Here is a 20,002-nt window from a genome sequence, read left to right as displayed (position 1 = left end):
AAGCAACCCGTCTTTTGTTAATTTCTGGTATAAAAATTTAACTTTTGTACTATAATTTTCAATCCATTGTCTACAGTACCCCAGTAGTCCAAGGAGCTGCCTAACCTGTCGTTTGTTTTTGGGAGCCTGGAGAGAAAGAATTCCATTTACCCTCTCTGGGTCTAATTTCTTGCTCCCTTTACTAATCCAGTGACCTAAATACTTCACCTCTTCTTCTACAAATTGCAATTTAGATTTGGATACTTTTAATCCTTGGAGGCTTAAGAAATTTAACAACTTAATGCTTTCCTTTCGTACCATCTCTGGGTTGCCTCCTGCTAACAGAAGGTCATCTACATATTGTACTAAAGTAACACCTTCCCTCAAGTTATAATCTTTTAAGATGTGTTCGAGGGCTTGTCCAAAGAGGTTAGGGGACTCAGTAAAACCCTGAGGCAAAACTGTCCACCTCAGCTGTTGTTTCCTAAAGGTATCTGGGTCTTCCCATTCAAAAGCAAAATAAATTTCTACACTCCTCTTTTAGAGGACATGCCCAAAAAGCATCTTTCAAGTCTATTACGCTATACCACTGATTTTCAGGACTCAGTTGACTAAGTAAAGTATGGGGGTTCGCCACTACAGGAAATCTGGTTACAGTTCTTTTGTTGATTTCTCGTAAGTCATGCACTAATCTGTAACTCCCATCTGCCTTCTTAACGGGCAATATTGGAGTATTAAAAGGTGACATACAAGGTTCTAATAGCCCCTGATTAAGGAGTCTCTCTATTTCAGGCTTTAAGCCTCTCCTGCCTTCTTGCAGTAAGGGATACTGTTTGATTCTAGTCGGGATCTCTGGGTTCCTAATGGTGACTTCAAAGGGGGTGATATCCAATCTACCCACTGTCTCTGGGGTATACCATACTTCTGGGTTAATCTTTTCTTCATCCGCCACTGTGAGGGGGCATAATCTGACTTTGAGTTCTTTTTCTTCTACTTTCAGATTAATTCTAAATTCTATAATCAGATCCCGTCCAAGTAAATTATAATCTGCTTCTGGTAATAATAAAAATGTTCTAATCACATATTTGCATTTTGATTCAACAATCACATCATGAAGAACCGGGGCCTCAAATGGTTCACCTTTAGCCCCTATTACACTGATTTTTTCTGATGATACTTTACAGCCTGGAGGCAGAGCCTGAATGGTAGATCTTTCGGCTCCTGAGTCCACAGGGAACTCTACCTCTTGTCGCTGAGGACCCACTTTAAGTTTTATCAAGGGCTCTTTGTTCTTTGAGTTCCCAGCACATAGAGTTCCTGACCCCACTAATCTTCAGAAAACATTTTCTCATCTTGGATTCTCCTCCAGCAAACCTTCTTCACATGCCCCTTCCTTTTGCAATAAAAACATTCCACTTCCTTCATATTAAAGCAGGCAGAACCATTCAATGAATGAAAATCTCTGATCCCAAAGAAACCATAGTCTCCAGGTAATCATCACATAAAACATCCATGTTCTGCACAGCTTTATTACATGCAGGCACTGGGGAATGCACAGAACAGTTTTCAGGCTAAAATAATGCAGTTTGCTGCATGTTTGAGTTGTTACACACTCTGCATTGCCTCCTCTCAACCTGAAACTCCTACTCCTGGGTCTAGACATTTAGAGCAAGGGCAGTTTAAATCTACCGAGACTGTTGCCCATGTACTTCCAGATGCCATCAAATAAAGCATCTGAGCAGCTATACCACACACGCGCTGCGCGGTGTTTACATAGCACATCACAAATTACAAAACTGGTAAGCTCTAGGCCATGGCCTGTGAGGAGAAAGTCTGCAAAGGGCACAGCAGCATCCTCCTTCTTTGGAAAAGACACAACATTTATGAGCTGTCTAGTCAGTGTGCTACAATTATGTCAGTTCCCCATCTTTTGGCTAAGAAGTACAAACCAGATTAGCAGCTCCAAAAGAATGTGGTCTGGGGGCAAATTAGCTTGAACTTGGCTCCCCAGCCCATATACCTGCCTGTATGCTAGAACCCTGATATTTTTTTTTTTTTTTTTTTTTTTTTCCAACTCCTGCCAATGATGTAAGAGAGCTGCCTGCTTGAAGAACAGGCAGCCAGATTAAGCTGCAGATCTGCTCACTTTTTTCCCTCTTGGACTATTGCTTTCACTCTGATAATGTTTTACTCCAATTTTCTTATTTAAATTGATTCATCACTGTTAAGAAAAAAAAGCTGCTGAAGCTAGCCAAGGGCTTGTATCTATCACAGTATCTTTTGATCCTTGTCTACAGTCCTCAAAATACCAAGAGGATAGAAAGTTCTAAGCTGTCACCTTCTGATCACCAAGTCAAGCAGGCAAAGGTATACTGAATAATAAACGAGTTATGAAGTGGTGAAACAACATTTAAATAGATCATTATCTGGGTATCCAAACTGATAACGAGAACAATACCACCACTTCAAGTAGGAATCCACCTAAACTTTCTGAGCTTCTCTCAGCAATTCCTCTCCCTTGCCAATCTTCTATCTTTTCTAGCTTCTTCCTAATATTTGCCCAAGACTTAGACACAAACCGAGTCTTTAATAATGCCTGCCCCACAGGGGTGGCAGGATCTATTCCCGAGTACAACTGTTATTAATATTCTGCCCTCGGGGAACTGACTCTCTAATTCCTTGAATTATGATCATTCTTAAATCTGCCATGTGGGTTTGGTGGCCTGGGCCTTGATTATTCCAGTTGGGTTTTACCAACAGCCACTTCTGATCTGCTGTGGGACCCACTTGATGTTGCTTGTCCCAAAGTCTTATACCTGCCCTCCTGATCATATCTCATTCCTCCATAGTAAATAGAATTCCTAGGATAGATTGTCCAGGTATATAAATCTGGGCCAAGAAATTGGTCCACCTGTTTGGCTACGCCAAGCGGGTCCTCTAATAAGTTCCCCATTTCTTTTTTTAAAAATATCTCCAGTGTTGAGGGGAACAGTGACATACCCCGTTCCCGGTTCGCCTTGTGCCCCCACTCCTGGCACAAGCATTTCTCTAAGGGGGTATAATCTCCCTTCCTTAACTTTGCTTCGGGTAACCCGCTGAGGGGGTCCGGGAGATTCAGGGTCAGAATCATTGGTTACAAGTATGAGCGGGTTAGAAGGGGGGGGGGGGGGGGGGGGTGCTCAGCACAGAGCCCCCTCGAGACAGTTTACTGCAGCCTGTCTCTGAGCAGAAGCCTAAACGCTAATTTGGGGCCGCTCGGTGCCCCCTGCTCCAGCCCCAACCCCCACCCCGGGGCAGCTGGGTGCTCGGGACAGGCCCTCCCGGCTGGGGAGTGGGCAGCTCTGCCCCCCCCCTCCCCCACGCTGGGCCAGGCTCCGCGACACTGCTCCAGGGCTCGGCTTGGGCACGCTGCTCGGGTCGGGCGGTGGCGCCCCGGGAACAAGCCCTGTCCCAGCTGGAGCCAGCAGCGGGAGGAGTTCAGCTGCCCCCTCCCATGGATCCAGAGGGCTTGCTTTCCCTCTGTCCCATCTTCCAGAGTGCCACTCGCTCGCACTCTGGGATTATCAACCTCCTAGTGGGATATCCGGCAATTCTTCCTTGCCCCCACCCATGGATCCAGAGGGCTTGCCTTCCCTCTGTCCCATCTTCCAGAGTGCCACTCACTCGCACTCTGGGATTATCAACCTCCTAGTGGGATATCCGGCAATTCTTCCTTGCCCCCACCCATGGATCCAGAGGGCTTGCTTTCCCTCTGTCCCATCTTCCAGAGTGCCTTCTTTCACACACACACACGCTCCCCTTATTCGTGACTCGCTCCTTCGCAGGCTACGAGAACTGCACTACTAAAGGGTCCGCACTCAGGTGATCTCTTCGAGACCTCTCACTCATTCGCACTCTGGGATTACCAACCCCAACCGAACGGATAACTGCACAAACGCAAATACTTACTCCTCCCCGGAGTCTTCGATCGGTCTTCGTGCACAAAATTTAAGGGGTTCTGCAGATTCTTTTGCTCACTCCCGAGTCCGAATTAAAAGGGGTTCGGATATCCAGCGTTTTGGCCACGAGATCCTCAGACTGGGGCTATCCGAAGATAGGGCGCCTCCCCTATCTGGGGTTTCGCACCAAAAGATCTGGATCCGAGTCACGGCACCAAATTTGTTATAGATTAAAAGTAATTTAGTGGGAAATAACCACTTCTCAATTTTTAGTGATCAATAATAAATTTATTAGCAAGCGGCGAGTGAGCAAAACAGCGCTGGGTGTGCCGGGAGTCTCTGCTCTACCAGGACACACACCTGACCCGGCAGAACCGAGTCCCTTTATAGTGTAGGCTTCATCCATATTCATGATGGGTGTACCCTGAGGGGTCTGCAAAGTTGTAAACAAGTTTTCCCGGGCTTTTCTCAGGTTTTCGCGGGCTTTTCTCAGGTTTTGGCGGGCTTGTCTCAGGTTTCCGTCACAGAAGGGGGGATGACTCAGCACAAGTGTTTTTGTAGTGGCTTGAAGATGGGGGCCATTTTAGCTCCCTTCTAACAACTGATTTTAACATAGAAACTATATACATATATCTTATTTCTTATTTACATAAGAGAATTACAAAACTGTTCGGCCACAACATCCTGACTACAACTTCTTTTTCCCCTTGAGATTTGAATAACAAATACCATATATGTTTTATTACAATAGTGATAGCAATTAACAGAGCAAAATAGCTACCAAATACAGCAGTTTGAAGCACGATGTACAAAACCACGAGTGCACCGCGCTCCGCGCCAGGAAAATGTGACCTGCCAGGATGTGACGTCCGCATGGTATCTGAATAACCCGGCTAGAGCTCCCCCCCACTGCTGGGGAAACTTAACCCTATCCTGGTTAAACCAGGACAAATTCTTATCTGGAAAATGCAATGACAAAGTACTTAGAAAGGGACCCAAAGTGCTCTAGTATTATCAGTGCCATCACAGGAAAGCTAAGCCTTACTATGACAACAGCTAGCTAGCACGAGAATTCTGCTTTCCCCCAACACTAACGCATCTGAGAGGGGAAACTGATTTCAGATGATAGAGGAAGTGAAGGGCATAAATTTAGTCATATGCCTAAATCTTTGACAGATTGAGGCCAAGAAAGATTATATTGAGACCATCAGTTCCTTTCCTTTTCTCCCCACCCACCTCCCAGTGCAGGCTCCTTTCAATTATGCCTTCTGTGACACTTAAACAAAACCTGTTGATTTAATAAAAAGCCCGGTTCCCCTGCACAGTTGAAGCTCATCTCCCCTTCACTTTCATCAAGGATGAGAAAGATGGAGAAAGGCACTCCTGTCTAAGCGGGAGTTTAGCTTTGGCAGTCTGAACAGCCCTCAGGAGGCATGTTCTTTCACTTCACTGATGACAAATAGGGCATAGATAGATCTCCTGGCCCAAGTGCCAAGCTGAATGTCCAGGAAAGGCGGTATGAACGCTACCTGGAAAAAGCTGTCTGGACTAGAACATAACAACAATAGCCAAGACTAGGGAATAACAGTCAGAAGAGTACACAGGTGTATCCTGGTCTTACCAGCCTGCCCATCCCTGCGGCCAGACTTTGTCGTGGCCCAAGTGGTTTCTACAGTTATTCTCTGGCAGTGCTGAGATGTGGTTAGAGATTGTGGTTGCCGTCTTTCATCCCAACTGAAAAAAAGCATGCAGCAGTCACAAAACAGCAAGAACCTTTTCCTTCTAAAGCTTTTCCTGCCGATACCTCTGTTTCTCTGTGTCCAACTAGACAATCACAACTTAATTTGCAGGTGCATTTACTCTCCACAACTTTAACTGATCCCTGGCAGAGCTGTTGGTTGCCCATCTTTGGTAGGAAACAAAAACCTTCAGTGCCTTAGTTCAGACATTTCAAATAAACTCCACAAATTAGTAAACATTTAGAATCTAGTCCTTGATTATTGCTTAGGATTACAAGCCAGTGAAGATAAAGTAGGTGTTAAGAGGTGAATCATCTTTTTTCCATGCCATAAGTTCTATTCTGCAGAGAGTTTGTAAAAAAGGAAAAGCCAGGTAATTGATTCAAACTATTAGGTATGTAAAAAAGCTAAAAATCTCATTTCAAATACACTGTCCTTTGCTCCCATCCACTCTACCTTGTACCTAAGTATTTGGCTCAGTGTACTGCTGCTTATCTTTAACTATCAAACTTAAATATACAAAATGTAATTGAAAAACAGGCAAGTTAACAACCCAGAGATTGAGAATTACTGTTCATCATCATAAAAATGATTGTAACAAGTGACAGAGCATTTGGTAGAGAGAACTTGGTAGAGAAAAGCCTTTGTTCCTGACTGCTCCCCCACAGACAATTACCCTCATGTATGTAAACTACTGGTTTTGCTCGGCTGAATGTCTTCACTTTTTTTTCCAACTCAGCATTTTTATATGGACCTTCATAATGCCATCAGGAGGGAAGTAACAGCTTCAAAACAAGCACTTTGAAAGACAGTAACAGAATGGCTGACAATTACAAAAGACTCTCTCTTCCTTATTCAGCACTACCACATCTGAAGAGGAGGAGAAACTGGTTCTCCTATCAGTACTCAGCTGCATGGAGGTTTTTCACTTGCATTGGTCTGTATTCCCAGAGTTTAAATGCTGACATGAAATTCCCATGGATATTAATGATTATGAATCAGATAAGAACAGGGAACCAGACTTTCTATGTCTGTATGTGGAAGGGGGAAAAAAAGCATCTCTCTGAACTGTTCTAGCTAGACATACATACCTCCAAACCAGACAAAACTGGCTTACTCCTCTAACCCAGGAGGGAACACACAGTGTCCATCAGAGGCTAGAAAGGTCACAGAGCTTCTATTTTCCTTCTTCCAAACTAGTCCACAGATGGGAATCGGTGCAAAACAGAAACACACCACACCTTTGGTTTTGCTCCTCAATCACCTTCAGTAGCAGGGAAGTGTATGTCTGAAAGAGCATTTAAGCACAGAGTTAAGTCCAAACACCACAACTAATCTAGAGTTAAGACTTTAGTACTTGAACAACTGTCATGGTCCACTCGGTGGACTCGTGATGGTTCGTTTGCTACGATCTCGAAAGTGCAAAATTAAGGTGACCAACACCAAAGGGGATAGCATCAATCAAACAGTGAAACTTTATTGGTTTGCCTGTGAAGAGGCACGCGATAGTTAGAGACGGGTAAAAAAAAGGAGAAAAGTAAAGTAAAGTTTAGAGAGAAGAGGGAGAGAGGTTATAGCTCCCACCGCTGATCTCACGACGTCCTAACGGTCCCGGGTCCAGCTGATGCTGCGTCGTCGATCGTCATGGTCCTTGCTGGGGAAGCTTCCAATTTTTGTTGTCCAGAAGTCATCTTTTATGCTTAGTAACACACCTTGCTCCTCCTCTGCCTCAGGGGTCTCCGCCCTTCTCAGAATTCAATTATCATATCTCCACCCCTCTCGAGCAAGGCCATCGCGCGTGCGTGGGGGGGGGGGGTGTCCGAGGTGTGGTCAGTCTCGGAGGCGGGTAACCTTCAACCAGGAGGTGTGTTTTGGTATTATAATGAAGCAAAGTTCATCTGAGGTTCATGATTTCTTCATCGGTGTCATGGCAACAGTCGCGATCCATCTTTTTGACAATGGCTATGCAATTATCTCTAACAGCTCCGGCTAGGCCCAGGTACCGAACAATAGCACAACACTCTTTGTACTGCACGGCTCAGGCACCAAAGAACAGCCCTGCACTGCCTGCACCACACGGGTCAGTGCTCAGGAGAACAGCACAGCACTGGCTGTGCCACACAGTTCTGCATTCAGGAGCCTTTGCACCACATTCCGTTCCAGGGGTCGGCAGCTGCGCTCCAAACAGGCCGTTGTCGGGTACCTCACTGTCCATGTCCCTGATGACAATGTTGAGACAATGCTGATCTTCTGACCGACTCTTACAACAACATGACTTTGCTTTCTGATAGATAAAACAAACATTTGCTTAGGTTTTTGATGCTGAACAACATTTAATATGTCCTTGTGAAATTAAGCTGAAACCACAGACAATAAAACTCAAATGCTAATCTTTTTAAAAATACCTTTTTTATCCATGTTTGCAAAGAATCAGAGTCTTGTGTAGGAAGGGGCTGTGCTATAAATGACAAATGTGTTCCTAAAGGCTCCAATTACCGAGTAACAAAGAAGGGAAATAACCAAACATTATGCTAACATTGGGTTGGTTTGCCATAGTTACATCCTCTGATGTTTCTGTGACTGGTGACCTTTCAGAATAAATACTACAGGGAATAGTCTGTTCTGTGAAATGCATTTCATTTTGTTCAAGAGGCCAATTTAGTGCTTTCAGGTTTTCACAAGGTCAATACAATCTATGTACACACAAAAAAAGAAAAACAGAACTACACAGACTTCTGTCTTATCATTAGATACACTGTGAAAAAACCCCAAAACAATAGAAAGGAACTTCCAGGATCTCTCCCACACAGAAGGCAACTTGCATTTCACTGCAGGAACCTTAGTGTCACCAAAATCTTTGTTTTCTTGCAATAAAACATAACTAATACACACTTGGTCTAATGGGAATTTAAGACTCAAAGAGATCATCTAGGTCATCGAAACAAGTTCTTTGAATCAATGATTAACCTGAAAGGGTCTAAGAAACATATATGCCAAGTACCACAGAGCATAGATGATGTTCTATTATCTCACAACGTATGACTGAACACCTTGGGACCAAAGCATTATTTTGACACACATAAACTCCTAATTATACACATTTATCATTCTTTTTAACCCAGAATGGTAAAACAGACTCCTTGATCTCATGAACACTGCTAATCAAATTTGCTGTATTTATCCTTAATTTTGACAGAGAAGTCAGATAAAGAAGCCTCAGAGTTACTTTGGTGCCAGACATTTCACACACAGGAAAAGAAAACAAAAGCATTGTGTAACTCCTGTACAACAGGAGACAGAGATACCTTTTTTGTTTACAAAACCTCTGTATATCCACTGAAAACAGAACTGATAGTGCTAAGACATCAACCCCTCATACTTTTTGTCTGACTGCTCTATATGTGGCAAGCACCAACTGATTTGCGTTTCCTCCCTTTATAAAATTTACTTAAAATACCAAAGGAGATATCTATCTTAATTTCATTTCCTCTTAGAAGGAAAAAAAAAAAAAAAAAAAAAAAGAAAGAAAAAAAAGAAAGAGAACAAGCACACAAACCAGACAGGAAGGTACAGCTACCCCTGCTGCAGTGGTTATGAGGCATCAGTGGTCATGGATTGCAAGTGAGAAAATCCCCACAAATTACATGACATGATCTAGTCTCCATTCACAAGCACAGCTGCAATCTAGCATAAGCTGGAATTGATACGCCTGACCTAAAATCCTAAACCAAGAAAAGCTGCCTGATTTATGACCTCCTTATTATTGCCAGTTTTCAGTCCTTAGATCCTCCCAGAACATATAAACTAAACAACGCACACATAAACCAAGTAATTTTTAGCATGGATTAATTCCCACATTTTGAAGCAAATGCAAACAGCACTGGATAGACACATCATGACTGTTTTCATAGGAGTAGCAAAAACTACCTAATCAATTAAAACATTAAAAAAAAAAAAAATATGAATTTCCTGCAGAGAGAAATAGGCTGGAACCCTACTTTCACTGAATGAGAAAGTCTGTGGTTAAAACATAAAAAAAATATTCTCTGCCCCTATTAAATTTGATTGTAAGCAGACTGATTTCAGTCACAGCACAGACTGGCATAAGGAAAAAGGAAGAAGACATAGTTCTACATTTAAATACTTTGCACTAATGTAGTGCTCTGTACCCACAGGTCTTCAGACACTTCATAAAGTGTGAATAACTGCTCTTCTCATCTCCCATTTAAAGAAACAAAAGCAACAATGCTAAAACAAAAAGTAGTGAGAGAGCTGAGAAAGGACTTGCAGACAGGTCTCACCTCCAAACCGAAACACGTATTTGGACCCAAAATGAAAATTAAAATATCCATGCCCCCCAACTGGAAAATTCAGCTGCAGTATTCCAGAGTCATTCTCCGATTTTTAGCTCATTTGCCAAGGCAGGATCAGTGCTGACATGGAAATATGAAAGACTTCTGTTTGAAAAAATCAGAATATCCTGATTTTCTTAAAAGGATTTTCCATTTTTCTCAGCCAGTCACAGATTCAGGAAACACCTTCAGTTCCTGAGAAGTTGTATTCTCAGCAAAATTGGCTATTAATTTGCGTTGGTCGATTAGCAGTCAAACCTACATTTCATCAGACAGAACATGCTGTCTTCTATTTGATATGGCAGAGCCCTGGAAAGACTCCTCCTTCATGCTGTTTATTGAAAACAGGATCCATTTAGGTATAAAAACCAAACAAACAAGCAAAAAAAACCTCTTGCAGTTTCAGCAAGTTAACTCATAGGTACTGGCTTCCTTTGTTGAAGCACCTTGAGCCTATTAGAAACATACACCTTCACTGACATCTTGCTGTTCTGCTTGGGAAATTCAGCAAAAAGCTACCTATTTATCTTTGCATGTACATCCACATAAGTTATGTCAGCTGGCTGTCACCAGTGTGACCAAAGTTCTAGGCACACAGGTTACTGACCTCAAAACACGCTGTTTGAAGTCCTTGTTTGACATAATTTGTGTTATTCTCTACGTCAATAGCTATTTCATCTGTTGTCTACTATATTTACAACTGAACAAAATAAAGAGAATAGAAACTATTACTCAATGCAGTTTTCCTTAGACATTCTCCTGTCTCACTACAGGAATAATTTCAGCTATGCTAGCAAATATCCTACCTTTTAAGAATATGGATGTATAGGTATCTGCAATGAACATGAATAATTTCTAATGTTATTAAAAACTCAAAACTTCCAATTTAAGAATCATAGTTGAGAAACATGAACACCTCACAAAAATGTGCCTGACTTTCCTCTTCATTACTTCAGCTGAAAATCATTCAGAACTACTACAATAAAATCATGCTCCATATTTTCACTGCACGATGAACATGCAATGTGGAGGTAGTATCTGACTTTTTTTAGGGAAGAGTGTACGTATAGCCAAATGAAACTGCGTTCCCAGCAACCAATAACACTGAACTTTGATATGAATTAATGATACAGAGGAAGGGCAGGAACAAAGGGAACTGGGGGGCAAAGGGGAAGATAAGCAACAGACTTGCCTAAAAAGAGGCCAGAAATCCCAAACTTGTGGTCTGTGTTCTCTTCCCATCAGAGGCAGGCATGGGCATTAGCTGTGGTTTCAACAGATCAGACCTGCATTGTGATATTCCCTTACAAACTGCAGCCAAGGAGGAGGGGCAGGGCAGGGAGAAAAAAAGAAAGAGAACAGAGACAGGGGGTTACAGCCAACAATACAATATATCCATCCCAAGCAAAGATGGCATGGATCTTCCATCATCCCCATGTCAATGTTCTCAATAATATTCATCAAACAATTTATTAAGAATTCTGAGGTGAAAAGTTTGTTCATAGGAATGTTCCTGTGATGAGGCTTTAATAAATCACAGTTCCTGTATGGAAAGAAATACATACCACATTAGACTTCCCTTGTCAAAGTTCACTGCTGAGATTCTTGGTGGCCACAGCTGCTTTAGACACCCAGTAGCTACTACAGCATTCACCTAAAACTGAAACCAAAACATCAGATAAGAAAAATTGGCATGTGTAACACATACTCAAGCAGCACTGTGGCATAATTTGCAGCGTATAGCTACATTTGTTATACCTGAAATCAAGCCTCATGTTTATTTGTAACAGCAATAGCCATCTGATTAAAAAAATAATAAAACTATAGCATCTATTTCTGAATCATTTGTCTTGGATAATTAATTTGCCAAGAGCATGAGTCACCCAGTTAGAAATGAGTTAGAAAATTACTCATTTCTAACTTTATACTAATATTATCCTTAAAATAAAAGGATTCCTCCCTTACCCCTAAATTGTTGCATGTTTTGTTTCTTTTCACAATGCCAAAATCTGCTTTATACAGAATTTTTGGATTGTTGGAATAATTATCTTAGGTTTATAACGCCATTCACCCAGAAAGATCTTACGGTGCTTTATAAATGTCTGTGTATTCTTCAGTGCACCCCCATACATGATGCAGTACATGACAGTACTTGGCAACACTATACAAAAGCACCTGACTGGAACTGCAGTCAGATCCTATAATCTGTTGAAACAGCAAAGGGAAACTCAGATGCACAAAACTGAATTACTAACAACAGAATTTTGCTGTTTACAGCTCAGTTTTTGCAAAATGGGGTTTAGTCTGACTACAGAGGGTCAGATCAGCCAGTGCTTGGTAACACTCATCATTTCAGTGGAAACCTTTCAATTTCTTCAGATTTCAGCTGTGAGCAAACTTTCAGTAAGGAAGCCTGGCCTGCTTCAAAACTCTTCTCATCCTTGGCTGCAGCATGTTGTGACAACATCAGGGCAGCATTAAATGGAGAACTTTATGCTGAACAACATTTGGAAATACTCTCTCTAACTCTGCAAGTCTGGATATGCCCAAAGGCTGCAATCCAGCCAGCCTCCTGCATATTTGACTCCTTGCTGAAAAATTGCCAGAGATGCAACTTCAGAAGCAATTTAGCCAATCTAAGACTGCCTAATAGATGAGAAGCAGCCCTGCTCTTTTGTCCCACCAGCATTTCTGCCTGCTCTTCTGCTGTCCCAGCACCTGTTTGGCCACATGGATCTACTTGCTGATTTGGCTGAAAATAATGGTATAAAAACATGTTTAAAAAACTAGCTGCTCATTAATCAACCCTTTGAGAAGCAACAGAGACTTCATGAGTTTTCATCATCTTTCATCTGCTGGTGCACTTTCAGGGAAGAAGACTGTGCTTCTCTTCAAGGACTGCAAAGAACACTGTAGTCCCATCGCATGGCACAAATACAGGCTCTTCTTTTCAGGAGTATGACTTCATTCTATTCAGGGCAGATGTCTAGTGTGTATTAAGCTCCCTGCCTTCTGTTTTTCCTACACGATGGGCAATGGCCAGCCTGAAATACTACTAAAATATAAGCTTACAAAAGAAAAAAAAACGAAGACGAGCTCAGACCAAAACAGGAAATGCCCTGGGCCATTTGTTATTGTCAAAGAGCCATTATTTTCAAGTCCTTTAAAGATGTGACTGGTTAAGAAATTTGTTTTCTAGATGTTCATTCCTTGCCCTTTTATCATGCTTTAGGATAACTGTGTTACCCAATATTAGACATTAAATTTAACATCTAAACTAAGAGGCTAGAAAGCAAGGTTCCTCCAGGGGGCAATTCAGGTTATGGTTATATTGCTTAGCTGTACCATGTAGCATAACTGGAAAGAACAAGAGTTTAACTTAGGCCTGAAACTAGTCTGAGCATTTCTCACCACTGGCTCTACAGGAAGCCCAAGTTAAAACATCTGAAGGTCAGTGGCATGACTATCCCACTCCAGTCACATCTTCACTTAAGTTCAAGGAGAAGCCCTGAGTGCCCAAAACCATGATGACATTCCGAGGAATGGTACATAACATCAGACAATGGCACTAGTTTCTGAGGTCAAGACAGACAGTTGACACTTGCCAAGGATAAAAGAAGCTCTGTCTTGGGTGTCAGAGCCAGAAAGATGAGTAATACTACACTGAAATACTGTAATGGCTGCACTGTAACATATCCTGCTCCTTGGATTTAGCCTATGTTACATGAGCAGTAAGCTTCTTACTCTTGAACCACATCTTTTTGAGGCACCTTATATTTTTGAGACACAGAAGTGTCCAGTCTTCTGGCTTCTACACAGAACTATATATATATATATATATATATGTACACACACCCCCCCCTTTAGTGGAGATCTTTCAGTTTCTTCAGCTATCAGATAAATATCTGATATTTATTTAGATATATCTTGGTATCTTGGCCAGTTTCCCCATTTCAGAATGGCATGACTCTAGATATGTATTGACTTCATGTTCCAATTTATTTATCTTGGTAAGCTTCTAGTAAGAGGACAGCAACAGTTGAGAATGTAATGAGCAACAGAATGCCTTTGGTAAAGTTTTCTGGGCTGTTCTGAGGGCTCTGGGACCATTAGACAGCTATTTACAGCCTCTGTTTTACATAACACTACAAAAGAAGAAACAGTATTCTCAAAAAAGTAATCCTAAGGATTAAAGCTTGAATTTCTTACACCATGAAGAATTTCCATAAGCAGCCTGGAACTGAAATAAAACTTCTGAAACCTCAGTTGAAATAAAATTCAAACATATGTTTCATTTCAGGAAAGTCAATCCTGAGATTTTTACCTTTAAATAATGGTTACCCATGTTGGTATTTACACAGCTCTGTGGATGATTGAAAAAGAATCAACAACACATGGAGAGAAATAGTTTTACTAGTAAGATTTGGAATTCATGCCCAGCCCTTAACCTGGAGGTTTCAAGCTAACATACTGTCTGCAAAAAAAAATAATTAACATCATGTATGGCAAAAAGTGCAAAACAGGCCTAGTCCCAGACTTAGAGATAAAAAGACATTATGCAAATATTTGCAGAACATAGGCACAGGTTTAGAAATTAAAAAAAAAAAAAAAGAAAAAGAAAAAAGGGGACATTTTAGGGAACCAAACAATATTTGGATACACAGTTCAAACACCCTTCATGAAATATAAGCAGCACATATAAAAAACATTTTCTGAAGTAGCCAGTGTTCCTGTACTGTATCTGTCCTTCTGCATTAACCATACCACTCTATTTTTATGTCCAAAGGATGTAACCTTGAAACCCATAGGAAAACTAAGATGGCTGTGTGAAAACAGCGGCAAAGCTCATACTGACTTCTCTAAGTACAGGATTCGATTTATTATTCCAGCTGTATAGCTATTTCTAACAGTATGTCCTGAGACATCAGTAGAATGTCGGCTAGGAGAGAAGAATATTACACACCTAGTTGATACCAACTGTCACTCTTTCTGCTTGTGCTTTCTATGGCAAGGTTTTCAGTTATGTGATTACCAGTAACTCAAAAATGCCTGGTTTACATGATTCAGCATGATCACAACCCAAAGTGAGACAGTGTACCGGCTCTGGCTGGGATGGAGTTAATTTTCTGGGGCACATCACAAATGCCCCAGAAACTATATTTAGCAACCAGTTCTACGGAAAAGCCATCTATGCAGACTTTTCTTAAAAATAAGACAGCACGCAATTTAAGAGCAGTCATCTTTTCTTGTATAAATACACTTTCACAAAAAAACCTTTGACCGTATATTTTTTAAACAATAGTTTTACTATTCACAACATGTATCTTAAATACCTGATAGCTAAGCTATTTGCTACATGACTATGAATCAGTCAGACAAAACAGACTGAATGTTTTGACATTTGACAACAAATTGCATCAGACATTGACACTGACAAACAAAATGAATCAAACAGACAAAACATTTACAGGACAAATACTTGTGTCACAATGTGAAAACAGTTCTTACCATTTTCTCCAACGGAGGCCACTTTTGCTGTTACATTGACTACTGTGATACTGTGTTGTTTGGCCTGATCAGCCAACTCCTGTCTAAATGCTTCAGCCCCTTTCAGCAATAAAGAAGTAAAATACTTAGCCATCACTGGTGGTCTTACAGCATCTGTGCCAGAGTTACAGAAAGACCCTAGAAAACGCAGAAGAAAAATAAAAGTTGGGTTTTTTTCCCCTCCAGTTAGTAAAGCTTCAGTTTCCTTTGGTAGTAAAACATATAAATATATATATACGCACATACATACACAAAATATTTCTCAATTATTATTCATCTTGAGAGTCTATTAAATTTTACTCCAGATTGGCAGTTTAAATGAGTAGGGTATGTCACAGAAACATTTAAGAAACATACTTTATCATCATTTATGCTGTGATGATGTTAAAAAGCTCCTGTGAGGTTAAGAATGCACTGTATTAGGCAAACATGAGTACAACTGCGCTAATGGAAGGCCCTAATGATCCTGCCTTGAAAAGCTTCCTAATCATAGTAACAAAAGATTTAAATGGATGGATGGATGGATGGATGGATGGATGGATGGATGGATGGATGGATGGATGTAAAAAATATACAGCACACTAATACTGAAAAAAACTGCATTACTAATTCCTCAAAATATCCAAGCCATTCACTTATTTTAGTTGCTAGAGCTAGTATAGAACACTATTACTGTGAGGCACTTGGTTACACACGCTTCTTTAAGAGCTGTTCGAATTAAAGTAACCTGAGAACCTAAGTACACTCATACACTTGGTAAGCGTAATGATCCAAGACACACAATTATGTTTTCAGGTACATTTTTAAGCCTGTTGATGAGAGATAGAAGTTTCTGATTTCAAAATGCTAGATCTGACCTTCAAAACAGTAATCATTTATATTACGTATTGCAGAGAATAATCGATTTTGAAACTATTTGGTTTAATTACAAGATTAAAAGGTTGGTTAAAGCTGAAATGATCTCTTTAGCTCATCAGAGAATTATGCAATAAATCAAAGGGTAGAATGAATAACCAGGGTGGAGGGAGAAACAGCAATAGCTTTTTTGTCTCAGTTGCACTCTTTCCAAGGACTAAGTCTTGAGTTATTCAAATTGAACAACATACATCTTAGTAAATATAGTTCAAATCTTCTCCTATGTAAAACAATACAGCTCCTGCTCAAGGAGTAATACTATGTTTGCCATGTACATGCTTTCAAATGAAGCTATGAAGATTTGAAAATTATATGCTGAGCACATGTAGCACATTTTTATAACACAAAACCCTGTCATGGGACCAGGTGGCCTCAATGCATCTATGAAAAGCACACATGCAGCAGTACCTAAACATGCCTTAACACAACCATGCCTCCAGCTGTGAGCTCCCTGTCTCTTCTCTTCTCAGTGAATGACTTTAAACGACCACAGGGCAACAGGCAACCCCAACACCTTACTTGCCACAGCAGCCAGCCCTGGCGCTGGGAAGCCGCCAGAGGCCAAGTGTCAAGGCCCGAGTCCAGCACCAGGCGCTATGGCTTGCCTCCAGCAGCCCATCAGCGATCCCCTCCTTCCTCCCCAGGCCCCCGGCTGGCTATTTCACACTGCCATGTGCTGCTCAAGCCCCCTCTTTGCCGGTGGGTCTGGGATTCATTTTCCAGACTGTATTTTATGCTTCCAGAGCACCTCAAGGGAGCGGCCTCATGACCATCCGCCAACTCCTTCCTCCCACCCTGCCCGAACTCCCGCAATTACTCAGTTAACCAAATTACCCACGAAACAGCCGCAGCATTTGGAGGCCGGCGGCTGGCAGAAAGCCCCTGCCCCTGGGGAAAGGGCCCTGACTACAGATACCGCCGGGGACGGCTGCGGCTCCGGCCCCACACTGCCGTGGGGCTCCAGCCAGCCGCCCCCCACCCTGCAGGGCTGGACCCCGCCTGCTCCCGGCCGGGGACGCCCAGCCCCGCTCGGATCTCCCGGGCCTCGACGCCGTCACCTGCCCCCAGGGTGACGCCTCCCGAGCTGGGGAGCGCCCGCGGCAGCCCCCAGGCCGGGCGCCTTCTGCCGGGGCTGGGTGCGAGGGCCCGGCGGGGTCGGGGCGGCGGCGGGTGGTCTGTGGCCTCGCTTCACGCCGAGGCGGCTTCCGCCAGCGCTGCCGGGCCAGCGGGGCCGGTGGGGCCTTGACGGTGGGGCCGAGGTGCTACGGCTGGACGTTACGGCGGGCCTCGCGCTCCGGGCCCCGTCACCTTGTCTCCCGTCGTTAATTTGACGTAAGTTCAGGTCCCTTTGAAGGAAGAGACGCTGTGCTGGCCGACTGACACCGGACCGCAACGTGAATATCGTCTGCTTGCCAGTGACTGCCTCTGCGCCCCTCGGTTCAAGGGAAGGCTTGAACGTATGCACGCTGATGCACAACAATTACACGGACAAACTCAAGTCATTTTTCTCTTAAGTTTGTGCCTTTAAAGCTAATCTTGAGCAGGAAACAAGCAAATAGTTGAAGAATTGAAAGTCAGCTGTGGAAAAAATATATTGGATGAACTGGGAAATGTGAGACTGAAGAAGCAGCTTATTGCTTAAAAGACATAAAGGAAAATATACCTATATCAGTAAAGAAGAATGCACAAATCAACAGCCTGCAAAGTCATGAGTTCACAAAATCAGCTGTATATGACTTAGAAATAATGTCACCTGAAGGCAACTGATGGCACGGGGCCAACGAGGGTACCACTATATAGGTTCAAATTAAAGGCAGTGTGAAATGCACCCACAGGACTGTGCAAATCACAAGATCAATGACACGCACTGCCCTGAAAGACAGGTGAAAAGGGGCTGATATGGCAGACTACCAAGAAGGTAACGCAGCACACCATTTTCCTCCAAGGCACCTCTGTGACAAGGAACGGGAGCTTTCCTGCCAGTCAGCTCCAAACAAGCCCTGCAGAAGAAGGACTCTCCTCCAACCAGGATGGGAAGGCAGCGCTGTCAGGGCACAGGGAAGCGCAGCAGAACCAGGAGTGCTGAGGGGAAACTGAAGTGCTTTGTCAGTTCCCCGGGGAAGATGAGTTGAGTACAAAGACGCTGAAGCCAGTTCTGGTTTGGCTGCTGCTCAGATGTGCTGAAGGATGCTGGGCCAAGTCCCAGAAGTGTTGACTGTGTCTCTAATTTCTTCTGACAGCAGTGTAAAAGCTACCCGAGATACGCTGTCTCAGAGGGCATCATCTCATCACTCTGATGAGGAGACTATCCACAACTTTTCAATCCTGTCCCAAATATAAGGAGCATAAGTTTCTAAGGGTAATGATGAGAGCTGTAACAAGTAATTCATAAAAAAAATCTTTTCCCCTTGCAGAGTGGCAACCTTGCTCCACAAGTTATAGAGGACTTAAAAAGAAACATAATCAAATTTCAGGAGCTAATGAGTTAACACTTTTGGCAGCAGATATTTTTGTTGCAACTGGCTGTCCTTGCACAAACTACTTTAAGGAGAATATATTGGTGAAAAGCCATATAGGTTATTTACATAGATAGAGTTTCATCATCTCCCACTCCAAAACAGGCTGGGTTGGTTATGCTGATGTAATGTTTTCTTTATCATGGTTTGTGTGAGGCTAGGAGCACATGTTAGATTGTGTTTTGCTCTTTTAGTATGTTGATGGTAGTCCTTTGAGATACTAGTTTAAATTACGCAGCATGTGCAGTATTTTAAAATCAGTTTCAGAAATCTAATATTCAAACAAAACCAAAATACTGCTTGTACTATGAGCTTTGTTATGCCCCAAGTTCTGCAGAAAACAGCACCCAACATTTTTAGGAATATACCTTGAAAAATATTCCGAGAAGATCTTCAGTTTTCCTTTTCAACAAGTAGAAGAGAACAACTTTCAGGTTTGCTCGCAGGAGCTAATTTTCCCCTTTATTTGAGAACCATTCTCAGTCCCTTCCTGGTATGAAAAAGGTGGTTTGGCATTAGGTTAGTTCAGTAGTTTGAATTCACTGTTCTGTTCAGGATAGAAACTAAAATACTTTTTAAAAAGTTAGCCTAAGTCTTAAAGAATGTCTACAAGAGCTTTTCGGTTTTGTTTGGCAAGCAATTTCAAATCCAAAATCGCATCACTTTCTGCTGTTAAAACACACCGACTCTTGCAACATGGCCTGCATCTGAACTGAAATCAAGCACACATCTTTTACTGATACGACACAACCTCTGTTTAACGAAAGATGGGATATAATCTTAAAGACAACCTCATCAAAGCAGCTGATACAGGATCTGTGTAGAATTATTCTTTTACAGAATTGCTTGCACTAGCTGGCATTTTCTTCAAATGAAAGACAAACGTTTGGTTTTGGTAGTTATTGACTACTTTCAAGTTACTTTTCCTTTTATTTCAATTTAAAACAGGCAGACATTCTTTATTAAAGTTCAAAGAATTCCTGTCTGAGTCTAAAGAGAAACTTATGGTGATTTTT

General features: G+C 42.2%; 2 long non-coding RNA genes across 2 annotated transcripts; both read right to left on the bottom strand.

The window, feature by feature from the left end:
* Positions 1-5,618: 5,618 nt before the first annotated feature.
* On the bottom strand, positions 5,619-19,467 carry LOC141938479 (uncharacterized). The gene is made up of 6 exons (XR_012627307.1): positions 19,355-19,467; positions 15,517-15,693; positions 11,574-11,668; positions 11,201-11,319; positions 6,748-6,944; positions 5,619-5,651 (listed from the first exon to the last, which is right to left on the bottom strand). It is a non-coding gene; the product is annotated as an uncharacterized LOC141938479 (long non-coding RNA).
* On the bottom strand, positions 7,109-10,753 carry LOC141938475 (uncharacterized). The gene is made up of 2 exons (XR_012627306.1): positions 9,958-10,753; positions 7,109-7,940 (listed from the first exon to the last, which is right to left on the bottom strand). It is a non-coding gene; the product is annotated as an uncharacterized LOC141938475 (long non-coding RNA).
* Positions 19,468-20,002: the final 535 nt, after the last annotated feature.

Source organism: Strix uralensis, unplaced genomic scaffold, assembly GCF_047716275.1.
Source record: "Strix uralensis isolate ZFMK-TIS-50842 unplaced genomic scaffold, bStrUra1 scaffold_72, whole genome shotgun sequence".
Lineage (NCBI taxonomy): Eukaryota > Metazoa > Chordata > Aves > Strigiformes > Strigidae > Strix > Strix uralensis.
This window is presented reverse-complemented; position numbering and strand designations above follow the sequence as displayed.